The 6,694-nt window shown below is 46.7% G+C and overlaps 1 pseudogene across 1 annotated transcript in view; it reads left to right on the forward strand.

Annotated features, from left to right (window-relative positions):
- Positions 1-445, forward strand: part of LOC311360720 (abl interactor 1-like) — a 28,478-nt pseudogene extending 28,033 nt beyond the window's left edge. The window contains exon 9 of the transcript XR_014684199.1: positions 420-445. The product of XR_014684199.1 is annotated as an abl interactor 1-like (transcript). The remainder of the gene's footprint in view (positions 1-419) is intronic.
- The last annotated feature ends 6,249 nt before the right edge of the window (positions 446-6,694 follow it).

A 6,694-nucleotide genomic window follows, 5' to 3' on the forward strand; every position in this document is an offset into this window, starting at 1 on the left:
GAACCACAGCACCCAGTACACACACACACACACACACACACACACACACACAGACACACACACAACATGAACCACAGCACAGCATTCGGTACGTACGGTATTTAAATCACGGTTCGGTATGTTTTTCGGTACAGCAGTTTTTATTATTTTATTTTTATTAAACAATTGGATTTTGATTTGATTTATTAAATTGTACCAGTGACCTGTAGGAACAGGTCAGAACAGGTCAGTGACCTGTAGGAACAGGTCAGTGACCTGTAGGAACAGGTCAGAACAGGTCAGTGACCTGTAGGAACAGGTCAGAACAGGTCAGTGACCTGTAGGAACAGGTCAGTGAGGTACAGGTAGGGGTTACAGCTGCCCCTGCGGGCATTGAGCATTCAACTCCTTCCATCTGGGAGTGAACCCCCTCACACTAGACTATCCTGCACCAGTCATCATCTAACACCAACAGTCTGGAGACGCTTTGGTTCCGTTGAACACTTTGGGGTGACCTCTTGGGGCGCTTTTTGAGTCTCTTACTGCTGCCTCCTGGTGCTACGCTATGCTTCCCCTGCAGTCCGCACAATGAGGCAAACCCTCTCTCGTCTTGGGAATATAGGCCACATTAAAGGCTAAGCACACCCACTTATTTAATTGTGGCACACACACGTGTGCCACAATTAAATACTTAAGTTAAGCCCAATTAGTCTTAGCAATATGTGCCCGGTTGAAGAAGCCCAAACTCTGAACTATCCAGAAAACATGAGCAGGGCGTGAAGTGGGTTATGACCGCGTGACAGAGAGCTGACGGCTGTACACGACATTCACCCTCTCACTGTCACCTCACTGTTCATTCCTCACCCTCTCACTGTCACCGCACTGTTCATTCCTCACCCTCTCACTGTCACCGCACTGTTCATTCCTCACCCTCTCACTGTCACCGCACTGTTCATTCCTCACCCTCTCACTGTCACCGCACTGTACATTCCTCACCCTCTCACTGTCACCGCACTGTTCATTCCTCACCCTCTCACTGTTTCTTTCTACTCCGGGCCGATCTCTAGAACGCCGGATTTGAGAACAGGACTGCAGTACAGCAAAAGGTAACAACTTAGCTGTTTATTTTGTGTGTGTGTGTGTGTGTGTGTGTGTGTGTGTGTGTGTGTGTGTGTGTGTGTGTGTGTGTGTGTGTGTGTGTGTGTGAGATAGCGCTGGGCTCCCTCGGATCGACCCAGGGTAGCAGCAGCTGTCAGGCTGGAGAACCGTTTACGTAGAACTACAGGCGTAGTGAAAACGGTCTCTCTGCAGACTGCTGCCCCCAAAGGACCAGTGTTTCTGTTGCACCGCGGGGCAGAGCGGCGACCATCACCGCCACGTACTCCGTCAACGGCCACAACACCTGGCCACCTCCAACACCACAGGGCCCCCTCCAACACCACAGGGCCCCCTCCAACACCACAGGGACCGCCTGTCAACAGACACCCACTCCATTGGAGGTCACAATTCACACACTTATTACAGTGTGTGTGTGTGTGTGTGTGTGTAAGGGTCTGTGTGTGCATGTGTATGTGTGTATGTGTATGTGTATGCATTTGGCTGCATCTGTGTGTTGATGGGTGCTTGCATGTGTATGCGTATATGTGTATGCGTGTATGCGTGTGCATGTATGTGAATGTGTGTGTGTGAGTGTGTGTGTGTGTGTGTGTGTGTGTGTGTGTGTGTGTGTGTGTGTGTGTGTGTGTGTGTGTGTGTGTGTGTGTGTGTGTGTGTGTGTGTGTAGAGCAGCCCAGAAGCCACAATGGGATTCTGTCCCAGTTCTCGGATGCGGTGCATTTGTTACTCTGGATCCAGACAAATCTGCAAGCTTTGATTTCCTCTGGCATTTGGCCCCACTCCTGTTCAGACCTGGCCCAGGTCGGCCAATCACAGCCCTGTAACTAATATGGGGCGGGTACGATGACGATGATGTACAGAGGAGCCTCTATCAGAGCAGAGTTCAGGCATGTCTTTTATACTATTGATGTAAAGCACTTTGAGCTACAATCCTTGTATGAAATGTGCTTTTTATTATTTTCATAAACAACCAAGATGGCCGCCACTGATGTGTTTCGTTCACGTGTTTCGTTGCTCTGATTGGTTGGAGGTCCATCCAATAGCGTCCGGAGGCGTTTGAGTCCGTGTTGGACGACCCTCGGTCATTTGGAATGAACTGAAGCGACCAGACCGGCCAGGCCGCCGCGCACACGGGCAGACCGGTCTGCTGCCAACGCCAGGTAACCACGGCAACAAACACAGGAGACACCAGCAGGCAAAGGTCTAAGGGAGACACCTTCACGGCATGAAGGGAGACCGTCTCAGAGGAGGGAAGACAGTTTAAACATCGGGGGAGAGGAGGAGTCAGAGTATTGATTCCACAATCAGACCCACATGTGATCTAATCCCCAGCCTCTCCTCCTCCTCCTCCTGACGGAGGAGGGGGAGGAGGGAGGAGGGATGGAGCCGGAGAGAGAGGAACAGTCCACACCCTCATGAGTGGAGCAACCCCACCACACACTTTGGAACCCCTTTTCAAACCGTCTATTTTGGAACGAGTCTCCCAGCGTCACTCAGTAGCCGCGTCGACATGGACACTTCTGATCCGATTAGATTTCTAATCTATTCCTATCATGCGATCCGAACATACTGTATATATGGCATTCACAAAAGTCGTAAGCGAACGTTCTGTCTCTCGCGCACACCTGACACATCTGGACCGGCCGCGACTTAATGGACGTGTTATCACTATTTGGCATTTTTATGTATTTGATTTTAATGAAAGCCCAGCAGGAGAGAGCTATTCTCTGCCTGCTCCTTCAATTAAGAAGAAGGAGGACAACACAGTGACGTCAGTTTCTCGTCCGGCCTTATATCTACCCCCCCCTCCTCCGCCGCAAACAGTAGGCCTACGTATTTGGATGAGAGTGCGCAGCCAAGACTGTTGGGAGAGAGTGCTGTTATGTAAGGGATAATGTATAGAAGGCTGGTCATTATCGGGAAATACCGTAATTTCCAGACTATATATAAGTTTATTTTAGGTTTATACACAAATGTTCCCAAATTCCGTAAACTATGCGGCTTATGCATGGGTGCGGCCAATACATGGGAACACGATTTCTAAAAATCCTTTTTCAGTTAATTAGGTTATTTAAAAAAAATCTTTCTCGAAACGTTCTTTGCTACGAATCTCTTTCGTAGGCCTACGTCGTTCGTTGGTAAGGTTGGTCTGAAGCGCTCGTAGAACCTTCTTAGCTCTACCTTAATGATGATTCAGCTCCTGACGCTATAGTCTCCGCCACTGTACAGTAACCTTTAGAAATCCCTGTTGCACATGGAACTGCCACATGGCAGCAAGTGAACTTAATAAGTGGTCAAAATACTTATTTCAACCACCGCCTCTTTCCCTTGACGGTGCGTAAAGTCCGCACCCAGACAGGTAGCAAAAAGCAAAACAGTCTCAGCATAAACAGTTAAATTACTGTTTATGTGAGTTAAATTTGGGAACACGTCAATTCCTCTAATGCTGACGTTAAAAATAAATCAACGATCTTCAACTGTAGCCTTGCTGAACTCCCTGCATCCTCGCTGTCTTTATTCCTTTTGTCCAGATTCATATGGCGGTCTTATCATAGTAAACTAGCTCATTGTCAGGTGTTTAACAGCGACACACACTCAGAGACAGTAAAGAAAGACAGGTCCTGTAGCTGCTACGTGCGTTTGATGTGCTCTCGCCATTGCTCTCTCCTGCACAAAAATGATGCATGCCAAGCAGTAGGCCTAGTCGGTCTTAACGTTAAGGGGAAAAGCAAGTTCAAGTTAAACATCGATTTGCAGTGACCACTTGGCTGAAGGGTTTAATATGCCTATTCATTACATAATTAGCCCATTTGAAACTTGTGCGGCCTATATATGGGTGTGGCTTATGCACAATTCTGTTTATTTAATACATAAATGAAAGGCTTGCGGTTTATCCACGATGCGGCCTATATGCGGGAAATTACGGTAGGCCCCGACAGGGCGAACCGGACCCCGGCTACTTGCCGAAACGAAAAAATTACTTCACACGGTGTGTCTTTTGACAATTTATTTGTTACCATTCGTAGTGTTGATCAGCAGAGAAATAGTCCGCCAAAGACGTCGCTAAGCAACCGAATCCGCTGGGTTTGATAAGTTACCGGACTACTTGCAGAGTGATACACAGACGTGAATCAGGCAAAAAAGCCACTTTCCTTGACAGTGGTCAAGTTCGGGTTGCATAAAAGTACAGATGGACCAATTGCGAACTACTGCAGCTGCTGATGCCATCTCTCTAAGTTACCCGCACCCACCCCAAACCAATCGGAATAAGTGTATACATGTTGATTATAGCGGACTACACCACCTCTTCTATTCTGCATAGAATTCTATTCCGATTCTCTCTCTCCCTCTCTCTCTCTGTGTCTGTCTCTCTGTGTCTCTCCCTCTCTGTCTCTCTCTCTCTCCCTCTCTCTGTCCCTCTCTCTCTCTCTCTGTCTCTCTCTCCCTCTCTCTCTCTCTGTCTCTCCCTCTCTCTCTGTCTCTCCCTCTCTCTCTCTCCGTCTCTCTCTCCCTCTCTCTCTCTCTCTCTCTATCCCTCTCTCTGTCTCTCTGTGGGTGGTCTAACAGGCGTCTCTCTCTCTCTCTCTCTCTGTGGGTGGTCTAACAGGCGTCTCTCTCTCTCTTTCGCTCTCTCTCTCTCTGTGGGTGGTCTAACAGGCGTCTCTCTCTCTCTCTCTCTCTGAGTGCATGCTGGGAGTCTGTGGAGAGCGTTGGTGAGTTCGCGGAGAGTGAGTGAGTCTTTTCTAACTTTATTTCTCTTTTCCACGATGTGATTGTGATTGCGATGTGAGGGTTTAGTGTGTGTAGTGTAGGGTAGTGTTTCTATAGTGATGTGAGGGTTTAGTGTGTGTAGGGTAGTGTTTCTATAGTGATGTGAGGGTTTAGTGTGTGTAGGGTAGTGTTTCTATAGTGATGTGAGGGTTTAGTGTGTGTAGGGTAGTGTTTCTATAGTGATGTGAGGGTTTAGTGTGTGTAGGGTAGTGTTTCTATAGTGATGTGAGGGTTTAGTGTGTGTAGGGTAGTGTTTCTATAGTGATGTGAGGGTTTAGTGTGTGTAGTGCGGGTAGTGTTTCTATAGTGATGTGAGGGTTTAGTGTGTGTAGGGTAGTGTTTCTATAGTGATGTGAGGGTTTAGTGTGTGTAGGGTAGTGTTTCTATAGTGATGTGAGGGTTTAGTGTGTGTAGGGTAGTGTTTCTATAGTGATGTGAGGGTTTAGTGTGTGTAGGGTAGTGTTTCTATAGTGATGTGAGGGTTTAGTGTGTGTAGGGTAGTGTTTCTATAGTGATGTGAGGGTTTAGTGTGTGTAGGGTAGTGTTTCTATAGTGATGTGAGGGTTTAGTGTGTGTAGGGTAGTGTTTCTATAGTGATGTGAGGGTTTAGTGTGTAGGGTAGTGTGTCTATAGTGATGTGAGGGTTTAGTGTGTGTAGGGTAGTGTTTCTATAGTGATGTGAGGGTTTAGTGTGTGTAGGGTAGTGTTTCTATAGTGATGTGAGGGTTTAGTGTGTGTAGGGTAGTGTTTCTATAGTGATGTGAGGGTTTAGTGTGTGTAGGGTAGTGTTTCTATAGTGATGTGAGGGTTTAGTGTGTGTAGGGTAGTGTTTCTATAGTGATGTGAGGGTTTAGTGTGTGTAGTGCGGGTAGTGTTTCTATAGTGATGTGAGGGTTTAGTGTGTGTAGGGTAGTGTTTCTATAGTGATGTGAGGGTTTAGTGTGTGTAGGGTAGTGTTTCTATAGTGATGTGAGGGTTTAGTGTGTAGGGTAGTGTGTCTATAGTGATGTGAGGGTTTAGTGTGTGTAGGGTAGTGTTTCTATAGTGATGTGAGGGTTTAGTGTGTGTAGGGTAGTGTTTCTATAGTGATGTGAGGGTTTAGTGTGTGTAGGGTAGTGTTTCTATAGTGATGTGAGGGTTTAGTGTGTGTAGGGTAGTGTTTCTATAGTGATGTGAGGGTTTAGTGTGTGTAGTGCGGGTAGTGTTTCTATAGTGATGTGAGGGTTTAGTGTGTGTAGGGTAGTGTTTCTATAGTGATGTGAGGGTTTAGTGTGTGTAGGGTAGTGTTTCTATAGTGATGTGAGGGTTTAGTGTGTGTAGGGTAGTGTTTCTATAGTGATGTGAGGGTTTAGTGTGTGTAGGGTAGTGTTTCTATAGTGATGTGAGGGTTTAGTGTGTGTAGTGCGGGTAGTGTTTCTATAGTGATGTGAGGGTTTAGTGTGTGTAGGGTAGTGTTTCTATAGTGATGTGAGGGTTTAGTGTGTGTAGGGTAGTGTTTCTATAGTGATGTGAGGGTTTAGTGTGTAGGGTAGTGTGTCTATAGTGATGTGAGGGTTTAGTGTGTGTAGGGTAGTGTTTCTATAGTGATGTGAGGGTTTAGTGTGTGTAGGGTAGTGTTTCTATAGTGATGTGAGGGTTTAGTGTGTGTAGGGTAGTGTTTCTATAGTGATGTGAGGGTTTAGTGTGTGTAGGGTAGTGTTTCTATAGTGATGTGAGGGTTTAGTGTGTGTAGTGCGGGTAGTGTTTCTATAGTGATGTGAGGGTTTAGTGTGTGTAGGGTAGTGTTTCTATAGTGATGTGAGGGTTTAGTGTGTGTAGGGTAGTGTTT

The sequence above is a fragment of the Micromesistius poutassou genome (assembly GCF_964030765.1).
Source record: "Micromesistius poutassou genome assembly, chromosome: 16".
Lineage (NCBI taxonomy): Eukaryota > Metazoa > Chordata > Actinopteri > Gadiformes > Gadidae > Micromesistius > Micromesistius poutassou.